Source organism: Stegostoma tigrinum, chromosome 26 (assembly GCF_030684315.1).
Source record: "Stegostoma tigrinum isolate sSteTig4 chromosome 26, sSteTig4.hap1, whole genome shotgun sequence".
Classification (NCBI taxonomy): Eukaryota; Metazoa; Chordata; class Chondrichthyes; order Orectolobiformes; family Stegostomatidae; genus Stegostoma; species Stegostoma tigrinum.
The window spans coordinates 15,268,409-15,286,362 of record NC_081379.1 but is presented as its reverse complement, the minus strand read 5'-3'; the positions used below and the strand labels follow the sequence as shown (position 1 = coordinate 15,286,362).

General features: G+C 41.9%; 1 protein-coding gene across 4 annotated transcripts in view; it reads right to left on the bottom strand.

Annotated features, from left to right (window-relative positions):
* The window catches only part of smtnb (smoothelin b), a 276,452-nt gene that overhangs the window by 127,787 nt on the left and 130,711 nt on the right, over nt 1-17,954 (bottom strand). The window lies entirely within an intron of this gene.

Here is a 17,954-nt window from a genome sequence, read left to right as displayed (position 1 = left end):
AGGGCCACTACCATGTTGAACTTCAAACTGCTACTGGCTCCTTTTAGGGAGCAATGGGTGAACTGTGTGTAATATCTCAGTTATGTATGCCCAAATGTATTGAGACAGTGAATGAGGTCATCTGTGCAAGGTTGCACAGGTTCATTTCGTTCTCCAATGACTCTCAGCGCTGCAAGCAGGACAGTTGGACTCAGCAACACAGCAGGGCTCCTCCAGCTGAGGTGCGCCATCGGCTGCCCACATGTAGTACCGAGAAGGGCATATCACAATGCAGTGAAATTCAATGACAGGAAGGGGTTCTGTGATGAGCACAATAACTTCCTAGAGGAATGACCCTGCTACCTGGTAGCTGCCATGACTCCTACTCCCTAGACTACTTTCACATACTTAGTGCATTTCAGGGTCCAGATAACTTATGAGGCTAGCTACTGGAGAATGAAGGTTATCTACAATGACTATTGCTCATGACATCATTGCATAACCATGTCACTGATGCAAAACATGGGTTTATTGCCACTCATGTTTTGACTAGGTCTATGATGGAGCAGAGTAGAGGGCTGTTGGGCCTGCAAGTAGTCCTTTTGGACACGGCTCAGTCCATTTCAAGCCCACCAACTCCCACAGCTACCTAGAATACACCTTCTCCCACCCACTCTCCTGAAAAAATTCCATCCCCTATTCCCAATTCCTTCGCCTCCGCCGCATCTGCTCCCACGATGAGGCATTCCACTCCCGCACGTCCCAGATGTCCAAGTTCTTCAAGGACCCGCAACTTACTCCACCCCCCGCCCCCCCAAAAGTGGTCAAGAACGCCCTCGACCGGGTCTCCCGCATTTCCCGCAACACATCCCTCACACCCTGCCCCTGCAATAACCGCCCTAAGAGAATCCCCCTTGTCCTCAAAGACCACCGCACCAACCTCAGGATACAACGCATCATCCTCTGACACTTCCGCCATCTACAATCCGACCCCACCACCCAAGACATTTTTCCATCCCCACCCTTGTCTGCCTTTCGGAGAGATCACTCTCTCCAGGACTCCCTTGTCCGCTTCACACTCCCAACCCCACCACACCCGCCACCTTCCCCTGCAACCGCAGGAAATGCTACACTTGCCCACACACCAGGCCTCAAGCTGACTTTCCATATTAAGCAGATGTTCACCTGCACATCTGCCAATGTGGTATACTGTATCCACTGTGCCAGTTGTGGCTTCCTCTACATTGGGGAAACCAAGCGGAGGCTTGGGGACCGCTTTGCAGAACACCTCCACTCGGTTCGCAATAAACAACTGCGCCTCCCAGTCGCGAACCATTTTAACTCCCCCTCCCATTCCTCAGACGACATGTCCATCATGGGCCTCCTGCAGCGCCACAATGATGCCACCCGAAGGTTGCAGGAACAGCAACTCATATTCTGATACTATTGGGCTGCAGGGTTCCCAAGCAATGTGGACTTCACAAGCTTCAAAATCTCCCCTTCCCCCGACTGTATCCCAAAACCAGCCCAGCTTGTCCCCGCCTCCCTAACCTGTTCTTCCTCTCACCTATCCCCTCCTCCCACCTCAAGCCGCACCTCCATTTCCCACCTACTGACCTCATCCCGCCTCCTTGAACTGTCCGTCCTCTCCAGGCCGAGCTATCCCCTCCCTGCCTCCCCACCTATACTCTCCTCGCCACCTACCTTCTCCTCTGTCCATCTTCAGTCCACCTCCCCCTCTCTCCCTATTTATTTCAGAACCCTCTCCCCATCCCCCCTCTCTGAAGAAGGGTCTAGGCCCGAAACATCAGCTTTTGTGCTCCTGAGATGCTGCTTGGCCTGCTGTGTTCATCCAGCTTCACAATTTGTTACCTTTTTGACACCTCCTGGTTGACACCCTATTTTTAGGTATGCTGGCGCTAGTCCTGTCATGCCCTCACGTACTCCCCTTTAAACCTGGTTGCCCAGTCGTGACTTGCTAGGTCTGCTCAAAGTCTGTCCCATTTAGCATGGTGATAGTGTCACACAATACAATGGGAGGTTATTCTCAATGTCAAGACGGGAATTCGTCTTCACAGGGACTGTGCAGCGATCATGCTTACCAACACTGTCATGGACAGATGCATCTGCAGCCAGCTGATTGATGAGGATGTGGTCAAGTGTGGTTTTCCCTCTTGCTGGTTCACTCACGACGTGCTGCAGACACAGTCTAGCAGGTATGTTCTTTAGGGTTTGACAAGCTCAATCAGGAGAGCTGCTGCCAAGGCACTCTTGATGGTGGACTATGAAATCCCCCACACAGACAACATATTGTCCCCTTTCCACCCTAAGTGCTTTCTCTAAGTTTTGTTCAATGTGGACGTTTACTGATTCATTAGGCAAGGCACTGCAATACATGGTAATCAGCAGGAAATTTCCTTAGCTACATTTAAACTGAAGCCATGAGACTTCTTGGGGTCTGGAGTCCACTTTGAGGACTCCCAGGATGACTCCCTCTTGACCATATACCACTGTGCCTCCACCTCAGCTGGTTCTTACCTGGCAATGGGACAGGACATATACGGGATACAGACAGAGGTGTCTAGAACATTGTCGATCGCTACTTTGGCACCAGCCTCCAGATGATAGTAAGGACGACTTTGCTGGGTTGAATGGGCTGTTTCTGCCATTGTCTTTTTCAGTGCCTGGGTTGATGCCAGGTGGTCCTCCTGATTTTATTTTATTGAGATTTTGTTGCACTTGAAAAAAACTTAGTAGCTTGCTAGGCCATTTCAGAGGGCAGTTGAGAGTCTATGAAATTGCTGTGGGTCTGGAGTCACACATATGCCAGACCAGGTCAGAATGCCATATTTCCTTCCCTGAAGGATATTATTAAGTCAGATGTGGTCTTCCAACAATTAACAATGGTTTCATGGTGATCAGTTGATTCTTAATTCCAGATTGTTTTTTATTGAATTCAAATTCCACCATGGTAGAATTTGAACTCAAGTTCTCAGAACGTTAGCCGAGTTTCTAGATTAACAGTAGAGCAATAATGCCTGCCCAGGTGGCAACTTCAGATTTCTGACTCTTATCCATGTGCACAACAGTTTTTCAAAGACTGGGAAGCAAAGCTGGTGCTGGTCTTTTGGCAGATATCCACTGCAAATGGGACTTGGTCAAAAAACCTTAAGATTTGGCTCAGTGAATCTGACTTGGTTGAAATTTAATAAAATTCCTCCATGTTTGTTTTTTTTATAATCATTGAATTTGCTATAGGTAGAGTACTGTGATAAGCAGTGCCTTGTTAAAACTACTTTTAAAAAATTAAAATAATTCTTGGGGTGAACCCCTTACATACAGACAAACTCCAGAAAACCTTTTGTATAATTTCCACAACACAATGATGGCTACTTAAAAGAAATCAGCGCAGAAAATATAATCCAGGCCAACAGAAGTGAAATACCAGTAAATAAACTAATACCAGGAATTTCTTTGGGGACTCTCCTGTCATAAAATTGACAGTACGTTGCTTAGGTTAAATCTTTACGCAAGTTAGACTAGTGTGGCAGGAGAAGCTGAGGTACTTCACAGAAAACAAAGAAAAATTTTAAAATATCTGAGATAACAAGGCAGAAATCTCAAGGAAATAGTGACCAAACCAATGTACTGCTGTACTTTTGCATGCAAAGTGACATTTTTCCATTCCTAAAGAGTGCACAATGCTATAAATAGTAGCTGACTTATTACATTCCCAACCCGAACTACAGACTGAAGTAACTGCATTACATCAAAGTATACATATTAAGTTATAGTAAAATATAATCATCTTAGAGATTTTATGGAGAAAAATGTTGTGTTGACAATCAGTTGTCACTATACAGTGCTATTTCGAACATGTTTGTGGTCACTCAAACTTTATGTAAGCAAGAAATCAGGATTTCGGCAAAACTATACCTATAATATGACAATCAGAAAAGGATTCTACAATACCTTTGGATTGTCAGAAGGTTTCTAGTCATGTCAGATTGCTGAAGCTCCCTCCAATAATACAGACTGTCGATCATATTTTACTGTCAATTTGTGCAATGTGACAAACCAGACTTCCAGTGTCAATGTGTCAGCATGAAGTCACCAAATGTTCCACATCTTTCAAAATTTCCTCCTGTCTTACTTCATTCCCAAGGAAACCAGTGCCACAAAGCACTTTATAAATTGCAAGGCAAACAAGTGGAGATCCGAAGATTAGAACAAGGTCAACAATCCCTGCTGGAACAAATGATCAAATGTCAACCATGACCAATGATCATCCAGTTTTTCAACTGATCTGAATTAAGGTGTGTTCATGAGCTGGAAGGGGTTGTTCATTCATAAATATAGTTAAATATCTATCTCGTAAATTTGAGAAAATCACTTTTCATATATTGATCAGGTGCATAAAATTCTCGTATGTGAACTGTATGCATTTTATATAACTCAAAGGTCAAAACGTTCTCATTGACTTGTAGCGTGTTCTTCCAAATGCCATCAATATGAACAAGTTTATTCTATTGTGGTGTTCTTCTCCTCGTTGTTTTCTCATCTATGTTTATAGAAAAGGTGACTCATACCTATCTACACTTTCAGAGGCAGCATGAACTACGAATATATTATTCAATATTACTCTACGACTAAGTTTGCCAGAGAGGATAGATAAGCTCATTTACAATGGAGGCTATTCAAAGTGATTCTATCCACAATGTAGATTGACAAATATACACTTCAAACCAAGTTCCAACAATCAAAAATCTGAGCTTGGAAAGTTTCCATCTCCTTAGATCTGAAAAACATTCTTGATTCATAGCCATGCATTGAATTTCAGATAAGAAAGTCTGAACACAGCATTAGTCAGAAGACCTTCTCAGTGACTTGATAGATAGGACAGTATGGCCCGAAGACATATCAAGTGGGTAGGCGATTACTGGTGTCAATTGCAGTACCCCTGATGGACATTACTTAATCAACATTAAGCAGTGACCAAACTGGAACTTGATTTTGTAACTGTCCAAATATGGGATTCAAATTCTTCCATTCTGTTTAGTGACTGATGTGACTGAAAAGCCAGCATTTAGTCCTCAAACATGCCACTTACTTTGTTGATTGTTGCTCCATAGTGGTTGAACATGTTTACCAATGGACTGTTAATACTCTAATAACTCTTTCAGATTCAACCTCCAATACTGGGATACTATTAATGGAAAGTTATTTGCAATACTTTGCACTAGTATGATTAAATTTCATCTGTCACCAGTCCATTCAATTGTACAATTTGTCTAAATCACTTTAGTTTTCAAGCTTCACTCCTAGTTTGACTAGCATTTCCAAATTTGACCTCTTACTGTTGAATGTAAACTCTTAGTGACAATTAGAAATGCCAAGAGTCCCTTATTGAGTACAACACACAGTACTGCTTTGGTTCACTGACAAACACCTCTTATTTCCCATCTTTGAATTAAATTCTCGTTAGGTTTTGCTGTGAGTTTTTTTTAATGTCAAACAATAATAACTTAAACTATATCTCAGCATAGTTATGCATCCAGCCCCACACTTTGTTATCATAGTTATGCCACTGGCCACAATTCAAGCAATACTCAAGAAACTTGATACCATTCAGGATAGGTTTGACTAAACATTCACTTTGCTACCAAAGCACAGTGGCAACATTGTGTACCATATGTAAGAGGCACTCCAGCAACTCTCCCAGAAGCCTTTCACAGCACCTTCGAAATACATAAGCTCTATTACCTACAAGGACAAGGCCAGCAGACATATGGGAACATAACCACTTATAAAACTTCCCTTCAAGGCACATGCCATCTGACTTGGAACTGTTTTTCCTTAACCGTTGTTCAGTCAAAATCTTGGAACTCCCTTCTCAACAGCTCCATGAATGTAACTTCACCAGATGGATGTAGCACTTCAAGAAAGCTGTCATGATCCCTTTTTCAGGTGTAATTTGGGATAGGAAGCAAATGCTAACTTGCCAGCAACAGCCACATTTTATTCAAAAGAAAGTATCAATGAGACCAAATTCGTAACACTCTCGTTTCTACAACAGAAGAATGTGACTTTTGAGCCATCCACCAGGACTGCCGAGTTATCATCCAGCACTGTACCACATAATTGTTGTAATGTCAAATTGCAGTGTTTTAATGAGACAATAAAATGAAATTCTATTTATTGAAACTGATATTAAAATAATACTAACCGGAAAAGATCAAATTGGGAAAGGACTCAACATTATGTGAATGACTCATTACTAACCACATGTCAACACCATCTCTAATCTGAGTTAGAATGGTGTAATGTGCCTTTTATTGGGAAGGGATATATCCTTTGCAAGTTAAAGAAACAAAAATAGCATCTACTAAAGATTGAGTGCATGTACGAATGGCTTAAATTTAACCTAAAATTTGACATAGATGTGAATATTCAGGATGATGGTACATTACTGCTTTAAACTTCTTTTTAGCTCTTAGCTCAGGTACATCCTGCTACCTGTTCACAATGAGCAAGCTGCTGATCGTGTCACCAGTGGTGTCTGGTTTCCTATCCCTTTACCTTCCCACACGTCAATGTTCGCTTCCTAATTTCAGGCATCGAATAATTGCCACACAAACAGAAAATGCTGGAAATACTGAACAAGTCAGATAGCACCAGTGGAAAGAAACAGAGTTCATATTTCAAGTTTACAACCCTTCATAAGAACTGGGAAAAGTTAGCAATGTTATACATGCCCAGAGCAGGTGTGCTGCTGACTGAAAGCAAAATTAAAGAGAAAAATTGAATCAAAGAAAAGGAAACAAATGGGACAGATGTTATGGTGTTAAGTTGTTAAACTTTACTGATCAAGAAAGCTATACGGTGCCAAATTGAAAGCTAAGCTGTTGTTCCTCAAGCTTACATTGAGCTCAGTGGAACAGCACAATAAATCGAGGACAGAAATGTCAGGATAAGAACAACGTAGGAAATTACAATGACAACCCTCTGAAGCTGGAGATATGTTTGTGGATTGGAAGGATGTACGCTGCAAAGGATGCAGTGAAATCTACATTTGATCTCTTCTATATCGAGGAGACTGAATGGTGAGCAATGAATACAATAGACTAATTTGAAAGAAGTGCATGTAAATTGCTGCTTCACCTGGAAAGTGCTTGGGCCTTAGAGGAAGAGAAGTGAGAAGGGAGAAGGGAGGCCATAGCAGACCTAGGAAAAAGGAACAACATTACAAATGGAGAGGCCTTGTCACTTGATCTGACAGTTGCAGACACCAATTCAGATACTGGCAATTAACATATCTCAGAGACTAGTATTGATTTCGGATCAGCATTTGGTGAGTCAAAGGGTTAGTGTATCTCTGGCCTGCCTGTAGTCCATTGACTAGTTCAGGTGCCAGCTTACAGGAGGGTATGGTTGAGGAGGATATTTTGCTACAGGAGTTGCAGATGCAGAACTTGATTGAGCAGCAATTTTAAAAAAGCTGACAGGCAATGTATACAGGGATGCAGAATGTCTATCATACAACCTCCTGTCAATATTATGCAGAGTGGAGGAGGCAGACTCCAAAATGGCATAGCTTACCCTCCAACTTGTGCTGCAGTGATGCAGTATTGCAACTGCAGCTCCCTAATCTATTGTAGTCTTTATATGATCAGGTTACTTACACCTCTGCTTTCCCTGCAAGGACACTCTGCTAAACCGGACAACTCACCAGAACACCTCAAAACAAAACTCAAGAATACGAGATTCAAGAACTGCAGATGCTGGAGTCAGAGTCAACACAGTGTGGAGCTGGAGGAACACAGCCGGTCAGGAAGCTTCAGAGGAGTAGGAAAGTTGACGTTTCAGGTCGGGACCCTTCTTCAAAACTTCAGTTCAATTCTGTAGAAGAGTCCCGAACTAAATGGCCGACTTTCCTATTCTGATGCTGCCTGACCTGCTGTGTTCCTAAAATTCAAGAATAATTTCAGATTGTTAGCAACATCGTAAGTTCATCAAGACTGGCTAATCTGTAAGTTATTTTCTAAACACTTGATCTTTGCTGAGCGACGAAAAAAATTCTTTAAATCGACCTGTACAATCCAAATTTGGTAAATGGGCAAAAGGTTAGCTGGATGGATTCATATCATGATACAATACATCATTTGCATCCATGTTTGCAGCACCACCTGCATGAATGCCCTTTGCAGGATGGCAGTTATACCACAAGCAGCTGGTAGCATAGTGCACACCCCTACAAGAGAATATAGTTTTGGTGGCAATAAGGATTCAAATTTTGGGCCAAATTATATTTGCATCAAAAAGAGTACGAAATAAATCTTAAAACCACATTTTTTAAAAGTTCATATGAACAATGATCATTTCTACTTTCAGTAAAAGCACAGAACATCAAAATTAAGACAGTTGGAAAAAGTGAACAAGGCCCAAAAAACAAGTGATAAAATATTAACTTGCATGCAAACAAAATAAAACAAATAAACATAATACATAAAGCATGTAAACTTCATGTTGCTTGCCAATTTAAAATTATGGTGAGAAATATTAAGTAGCTGCATGTCTCTGCAGTCCAAGGTCATTTAAGATTAACGCCAATTAACCTAGCCTGCACTTCATAAAGCTCACATTCACCTCTTAAAGAGGAGGTATATTTTGCAATCAACAGGTGCTGGAGACGGCTGGGAGAGAATGTCAGTCTTGCAAATAGAGAAATAATGTCATGACATGCAGAGTGTGTGCTCTAACGTTGTCTGATACTCATTGGAGGCTTTGATGAGGCAGGTTGACAGGATAGATGTGAGATGCACCCAAATAGATACTTGGAGAGCAGTGGGAGCAGATAATTGCTTCTATGCTGTTATCAGCTCACATTCCACAATTTTGAGGACAGAAAAATGTTGAACTGAAGGGTAAAAGAAAAATTCTAATAGGGCATCCAATAAAATCCTTCAGAAAAATCTGAGCTATTATGTTTGAACATTTTGGGACATAATACACCTTTAAAAATACCTTTAACCTTTCTCTCAGCCCAGAATTTCATTTCCTTTACAAAGGGTGACATATGGACTGAAATATTTTACAAGACAGTAATGGATTCAAAAGTGTTAATCCGCAAGAAGGGTTTAATTCCAGCCATGTGATTTGATCACAAGATCCTGCCATCTGTTGTTCTGTCCTATAAAGGAATAATAATCAGAGTACAGAGTACATTCTCAAGGGCAAAGCTCAATGTCTCCTTAACGGGTTACATGCACATAGCACACTTCAAGTTGCGTTCTCTGTAAAACATACAAATAGAGTGTGCTGAGGCATTGTTAATTTTTTATTGTAATTTCCTTTCTCACTGCTATGATATCAAGGACCAACATACAATTCCTTCCTATAATCCAGCTATGTGATTTGAATTAAGTTGTTAGCCATTGCATGATCAGAACTGAGCTGTTTATCACATGGTCTAATTGGCAGAATTGAACTTTGTGGCTAAGGCTACATTAATAATAGTTTTAAATCTGTTGTATGTTATGAGAAAGAGCATTTCATGATCAAAGAAGCAGCTACTTTTGGAGGTTGGCAAATAATGAAATGTAGCCACTTTTTAAAAATTGGCTATGCAAGCAAATCTACATTAACTACTTATTGTCAAGCAAAGTAAATCAATCAATCTGTTACATCTCCTTTAAGCAGCACATAAATCCCACGACAGTATCAAATGCCATTATCTATTTGTTGCATTTCTATGATACTCAAATGGATATTACCAATAAACAAACCTTAATGTATAATACACAGGTCACACAAATTTAGCCTGCTTCTTAAGATACTACTGAAGTAGTATGTTTTTCCTGACTGGAAGATGGAATCTTTGAATTGAATCCGTTGGTTCTACTTTAGGCAGGTGCTCTTCTAATACTTAATCCTTCATCAGTTTTACATACAACAATGAATGTAATGTTAATACCTTTTCTGGTCTGAATTATAATTTTAAATTTGTTTATGGGTTCTTTAGGAGACTAAATTCAAAAATAACATTACAGGACTACAGTAGCATACCCAAGTACTAAATAATTTTGATACTATAGTTTATAACTTCATAAGGTTCAATTCAATTCCAAATAAAAACCAAAAGAACTTCAGATGCTGCAAAACAGGAACAAAAACATAAGTTGCTGGAGAAACTCAGCAGGTCTGGCAGCATCTGTGAAGAGAAAATCAGAGTTATTATTTTGGGTCTGGTGACCCTTCCTCAGTTCCGAAAGAACGGCAGAAGGGTCACCGGGCCTCAAAGGTTAACTCTGATTTTTTTCTTCACAGATGCTGCCAGACCTGCTGGTTTTTGTTTCAGTTCAATTCCAGTTTGATTTTAGTTCAGTTGGTCTAAACCAAAGGAGCTGAAGAAGCATTAAATATGATCACAGTGTGCATTTCAAATGATTCCCTTTTCCAGTGCAGGGAAGTATCGCAAACCATGCTACCGCAAATTGAATTTACTATAAGGCAGAGGTAGCACTAGTGCTATCTCTAGGTTTAGGGAGTGTGAAGAATTCAGTACAGGATGAATCACTGTTACAATAAATTAGGACGATAAGAGGAAAGATCTAGCCTCAGCCTTCATATAAAAAAGTTAATTTTATGTCATTACAATGACAATGGACAGTCAAACAATAAAACTTTTGTAAGCTGAACATATTCTAAGTTTAGTTCTACTGGTATCATTTATAAATTGAGGATTTAATAACTTCACGGATAACTGAATCAGACTTTTATTTCCCTCACTAAAATTTTATCCATACTTTGCATTCCATAATTTCACCTTTCGTCAACAAAGTTATAGATTTTCACTATTTGAAACTAATTGTACATTCAGTAACTGAAATTACCCAAAACACTAATGTTATCATTCCCCTGTTCTCCAATCACATGTCAAGCAATTTCTGAATAGGTATAAAGAATCCTACCTCTGTTCTCCTTTAGTGAAAACCTACAATCCAACTTTATACTTTTCACTGAACTGGAGAAATACGTGATCTAAGAGAAGACAGAATTCCCAACAGCCCAGCAACGAAGTACGATTAATATTACCCAGAATAGTGCAGTCTGAAAAGCAGATGATTATACTCTAATGAATTAGCTATCAAAATAAGCCAAAACTCATTATCTCCTAATCTTGCACGGTTGATTCCCAAGTGTTGCAAATCTATATTTAATCCCTCTAAGACTCAGGTTTAAACCTTCAACTGTCATTATAAAAACAGATAATCTATGATAATGTATTCACGAAGTGTGTCAGGGACAGTTTCCTTGAGCAACACCATGGAACCAACCAGGAAGCAGGTTATCTTGGATCTGATAATGGGACATGAGGCAGCTTTAATCAGTAACCTCCGACAAAAGCTCCTCTAGCAAGCAGTGATCAATAACATGATCGAATTTAATATTCAGTTTGAGAGTGAGAAACTCGAGTTGGAAACAACTGTGTTTAACTTAAAGGATATTAAAATGAAATGAGGATAGAGTTAGCTAGTGGACTGGATGCATAGATGAACAGGAATGATAGTAAGCAAGCAGTGGTAGATATTTAAGGAGGTAATTCCATGACTCTCAGAAAAAAATACATCTCAGTAGGGAGGCAAGATTCTAAAACAGGGATAAACCAACCATGGCTAACCAAGGAAGTTACGGAGGCTACTAAGTCATAGAATCATAAAGCTGTGCAACATGGAAACAGATCATTCAGTCCAACTCATCCATGCTGACCAGATATCCTAAAATAATCTAGTCCGATTTGCCAGCATTTGGCCCAATCCCTCTAAACCCTTCCTATTCATATACCCATTCAGATGCCTTTTAAATGTTGTAATTGTACCAGCCTCCATCACTTCCTCTGGTAGCTTATTTCATACTCGCACTAGCCTCTGCATGAAAAAGTTGCCTCTTAGGTCCCTTTTAAATCTTTCTCCTCTCACCTGAAACCTATGCTCTCTAGTTCTGGACTCTCTCACACCAGAGAAAAGACCTTGGCTATTCACCCAATTCATGCCCCTCGTGCTTTTGCAAACTTCTATAATGTCACCGCTCAGCCTCTGATGCTCCAGGGAAAGTAACCCCAGCCTATTTAGCCTCTCCCTATAGCTTCTACCTTCCAACCCTGACAATATCCTTGTAAATCTTTTTAACCCCTTCAAGTTTTACAACATCCTTCCTACAGCGGGGAGACTAGAATAGAATGCAGTATTCCAAAAGTGGCCTAACCAATATCCTGCACAACTGCAACACGACATCCTTACTCCTATACTCAATGCACTGGCCAAGAAAGGCAAGCACACCAAACACCTTCGTTACTATCCTATCTACCTGCAACTCTACTTTCAAAGAACTGTGAACCTGCACTCCAAGGTCTCTTTGATCAGTAACACTCCCTTGGACCTTACAATTAAGTGTATAACATGCCCTGATTTACCTTTCTAAAATGCAGGACCTCACATTTACCTAAATTAAACTCCATCTTCCACTCCTCAGTCCACAGGCCAAGGATTGAGTTGAAAGGGAAAGCATATAATGAGGTCAAAGTCAGCGACAGCCCTGAAGAGGATGAATTTCTTCTGAGATGCTCTGGGCACAAGAGGCAGGCTATGGTCCGGTATAAACTGCCCGTATTCAAGGCTGAGTCAGAGGAACCGGACCTGGTGCAAAAACAGCTCAGGGGAGAAAACAAGAGAAGGAAAAAGGCCTGGACTTAGGAGATGAGGGATGTAGTGATTGTAACAAATCAACAGATAGACTTCGTAGAACATAAAGTTCCCTGACTTGGGCTATTAAGCTGATTCATTCAGAGAGCCCTGGCTGACAGATATAAACAAGACAGCCAGAGATTCTGTTCACTCAGAGCTGATTCAGAGGAAACCAGGCCAATGTCAAGTATGCACGTATAAATAAAGGATGACTTGGTGACAGGATACCAGCCTCTGTAGAGTTATTTCAGGGTTCTTTTCCATATTTTCATTTGAGTTCTGAGGAACGGTCACCAGACCTGAAATGGGGGCGGGGAAGGGGGCTCTGAAATAAATAGAGAAGGGGGAAGGTTATATAGAAGGTGGATCATGGAGCAGTTAGTTGAAGAGAAGACACACAGGTCAAGGAGGCAGGGATGAAGGTAGTATAGGTAGGAAGTTGGGATGGGGGTTGGTCAGTGAGGAGGGAGGGGCAGGTAGGTGGAAGAGAAAATAGACAGATCAAGGTGGTGGGGATGAGAGAGGTTACAATTGTTTCAGAGAGAGTAGGAACTGCAGATGCTGGAGAATCTGAGATAACAAGATGTAGAGCTGAAGAAGGCTCTATGCCTGAAATGTTAGCCTTCCTGCTCCTCTGATGCTGCTTGGCCTGCTGTATTCATCCAGCTCTACACCTTACATTGGGGATGAGAGGTGGGCTGGTCTTGGGTTGAGGTTGGGGGTGGGGAGATTTTGAAGCTTGTAAATGTTCCTGATGTGGCCACCTCTACATTGGGGAGACCAAGCAAAGGCTCAAAGACCGCTTTGAGGAGCACCCACGCTCAGTTCGCGACAAACAACAACACTTCCCAGTCGTGAACTACTCCAACTCCCCCTCCCACTCCCTGGACGACATGTCCATCCTGGGTCTCCTCCAGCGTCACAATGATGCCACCCAGAAACTGGGGGAACAGCACCTCATATTCTGTCTTAGAACTCTACAACCCAATGGTCTCAATGTGGACTTTACGAGCTTTAAAACCTCCCCATCCCCAACCTCATCCCAAGACCAGACACCCCCTCATCCCCGCCTCCTTGACTTGTCCGTCTTCTCTCCCACCAAACTAGTCCTCCCACCTCACTGACCAACCCCCACCCCCACAATTTACCCACCCCCTCATTCACCTTTACTAGCTTCATCCCCACCTCCTTCACCTGCCTGTCTTCCCTCCCTCCTCACTGATCATCCTCAATCTTTACTTACTACCTAGACACACCTTTACTAGCTTCATCCCCACCTCTTTGACCTGTCTGTCTTCCCTCCACCATCCACCTTCTATCACTGCCCCCCCCTTTATTTAATTCAGAGACCCCTTCCCCTCCCCCATTTCTGAAGAACGGTCCCGACCTGAAATGTCAGCTTTCCTGCTCCTCTGATGCTGCCTGGCCTGCCGTGTTCCTCCAGCTCCACACCTTGTTATGTTGGGACTCTACTCACTGGAGTAAAGAAGAATGAGAAGTGACCTCATTGAAACGCATATGATTCTTAAGGGGCTTGGCAGGGTAAATGCTGAGCAGATGATTTCCCCACATGGGACAGTCTAAGACCATAGGACTTTGTTGCAGAATAAAGGGGTGCCAATTTGATAGAGACAAGGAGGAATTTCTTCTCTCAACAGGTTGAGTGTCTTTGGGACTCTTTGCCGAAGAAATGTGTGGGGGTATAGTCTTTCTGTATACTTAAGGCTGAGACAGATAGAGTCTTGATCAGCAGGAGAATCAAGGGTTATGGAGAAAAGGCAGGAAAGTGGATGTGAGGAATGTCAGATCAGCCAAAATCCTACTGAATTGTGAACTGGCTCCTGTCGCTATTTCTTATGCTCTTATAGAAGATAAGTACCTGCTAAGAAAATTTGGCAATGTCTAAGTAGTACAGGAAGGATCTATTTTGTGTTAACATTACTGTGTACTTGTACAGCAATTTTATCATGAAGCCACCCTATTCAATTCAATTCAATTGTACAACCCAAGTTTCAAGCAGATGATCTGCTTGTTGGCACAGAAGTATCTACTTGAAGACAATGCTGAATATAGGAGCAAATAACATTAATTGTCCCTCAGGTTTCAGGGTTCAGACAACATATAGAGATATATTACCAGTTCTGAACTAATTAAATCATTTTGTGCAACTGCCTCACAACTCATGTTTATCAATTGCAAACTAGACCTTCCTAGAGATAGCGGGGGCTAAATAGGCAAGTGGATCTTAATGTTGAAAAATTGCCTGCCATATCTTGCAAGATTATCTCTGTTGGCTTGTGTTTTTAGTATGCCACAATCCTCTTCCATGATGCAGGTGAGTCTAAAAGTTTTATCCAATTAGTAATAGAAGCGGATATACCGCTACTGAGTATTAACAGGAAATGGTATTGTTTACACAAGATGCAGCTTACTGTGTGATGGCAAAAAGTACAAATTTACACACCCTCAAGTTAAGTGTAATTACAAAGTCTATCCGCTGCAAAAGACGGCCCATCTATCTGCACAGGGACCTTGTGATAGATTTTAGCTTCTCTAGCCTTAGACTGACATTGACACAGATTTCTTTTGGAGCTTCATGCAGCTTGAACATTTACTCTTTCATAACCATCATATTATACAACAACCCTTTTCAGTTTATTTTTCTCACAGGTTACATTTAGATATTCAGGTATATAACTACTTTTATGGTAACAACAATTCCATTTCACTTATACCCACCATCCCCCCTAAGTTTCATTGTCAATCTTACACTCATACCATGTGCCATCTGGCCAAATGGCCACGTTGGAAACTGGTGGGACTAGTTCTCATTTCAGATAGTGAGGTGGGCACTCTGTCAGGAACTGCCAGTATCATCGATCATGGGCACAGCAAGCACATAATCTTGAGGCTTGACAACGGTTGGACATCGTTTTGGAACATTCACATTCAGGGAATTTGTCCCAGTAAAGGTGCAGCCTCTAAATTCATCACAAGTATCTGTGAATTTCAAGTGACATCTGTTGGCGAGCTGCAAGCACAGTGGTTAGTCATGTCTAGGAACTCCTTGAAGTCAATCAATGGAGGTCCAGGCAGTTCTTCCATTGATCATTCAAGAATGTGTAAGAGGGGGCCTGCAGGGTCAGCAGGAGGCTCACCGCCAAAAGGGGTGAGGGAGTCAAGACTAGAGAAAAATGATGAGACATTTGCAGTGGTGAGGACAGGATGTTGACAGGTGGAAACTCAAGATGAATGAGGCTATACAAAATGGCAACAGACACCATAGCAAGCATCAGGAGAGTGGGGTAGTGGCAGTATCCACCACTCAGGGGAAGCATAGCAGAGCAGAATGAGCATCATAAAGGTGTAATGTCGATGTTTGGGACAAGGATGGCATTTGTAGGTGACATTCAATGTGATGGATCTCCACACTGCAAGGAGGTGAAAGGAGAAAAGGGGCTGTCAAGGTAGTGAAAAGTTAAAAGGGGCAAATAGGGGTACGTTGCAACCAGGCAGGGCCCTGTGCCAATAGTGTCCACTGTGAGTTGCATTCCCTACCATCAATTTCCCTTTCCTAGATGCAAAGTACTACTAGGAAATGGCAGGGACAACACCCAAGATTGGCAGAGTCAATGTTTCTTTGATGGGTGAAAGCACAAGATCAATGTTTGCTGGATGGCAGGACATCGAAAGAACAAGTACATGAAATAGCTGTTTGAAAACATAGATATTAGCGTAGCAGCAGTGCAGCGTTTGGGCTACTGAGCCTGGGGCTTGTCTGCTTCTGTCCTCTTCTTTCTTTTACTGTTGTCCTTTTATTTCTTTTCTTTTTGCATTCTGAAGTGTCTTCAGTGGGGCGCTGGCGAGAGCAAGCAATGCAGCAATGAGTTGGGGGGGCAGCACACTCAAGAATTCAGCAGTGGCAGCAGCAGACTTGAGAAGTGACTTTCAAGGGCTTCTGGTGGCAACGGGAGTGACTTCAGAAGGCCTGATGCGGCAGAAGCAACTTCTGAGGGCCTGCAGCAGCAGCAGCAGAAACTTCCTAGGGCCTGTGGCAGCAGCAGGAGCAACTTCTGACGGCCTGCAGTGGCACTGAGACTCAAGGATTTGGGGAGTTTGGTGATTTTGGTGTTTTCATAGAATCATAGAATCCCTACAGTGTGGAAACAGGCCCTTTGGCCCATCAAGTCCACATCGACACTTGGAGCACCCCACTCAGGCCTGTACCCCTATAACCCAGCTAATCTACAGACCCCTGAACACTACGGGAAATTTAGCTTAGCCAATCCAACTAACCTGCACATCTTTGGACTGTGGGAGGGAAACGGAGTACCCGGAGGAAACCCACACAAACACGAGAAGAATGTGCAGACAGCACGCAGACAGCCCTACCTTCTGCAGCCAAGATGGAGGTTCCATTTTCTTCACACGTAAAATGGATCATTTCCTGTCTTTTACAGTCTAAAATACATTGCAAGTCTTGTCGTACAATATATAAAATAAATTTCTGTGGTTACGCCTATCATAAATCCTCCTGCTAAAAACTGTAGTTTAAATTATGAGCGACCCAATCTTATCATGGTCTATAAATGCTTGTATTAGGCTTTTTAAAAAAAATCTTTTATATTTGCCTTTTACTTAAATGTAGTCTGTGCCTTATACAATACTGCAGTCTTGCTATAAATTAAAATTCTGGCCTTTGCTCTGTCAACTGTAGCTATTCACATGGAGCCTCATCGTGATGGCAGGGATGTTTGTTTTGAAAGGCAAGAATTCCTTTTCACTCCAGCCTTTTATGCCATCTTAAAAGTTTATTCCTCTTGCCCATAGAGATTTCTAACTTCAAATCATGGAACTCCAAATTGCTCCCACAGATACTTCTTCTGCAAGGACTCCTTCAGCTCCCTCTGTCTGGTTCTTATTCACTTCCTAGCCCACACTGATGTTCCTGCATCTCTTACCAGTTCTGAAATGATGGTTTTCTGTGGAGTGCCAATTTTGCACTGCGCTACTTCCACAAATGCTGTTGAATGCTCATCCATTTATGTGCTTTCAATGTTGACTAACTGTCTATGTCTTCTTAAAGTGATAAACTGACTTCTGATATTTTTTTTCCTCCTGCGTTGCTACCTTGTCATATTTATGCAATGATACCACTGCTACTAGCTAGATCTTGGATGCAAGTACCAAGTAGTAGTGCTGCCATGGAGAATACACCAGGGAACAATTAAC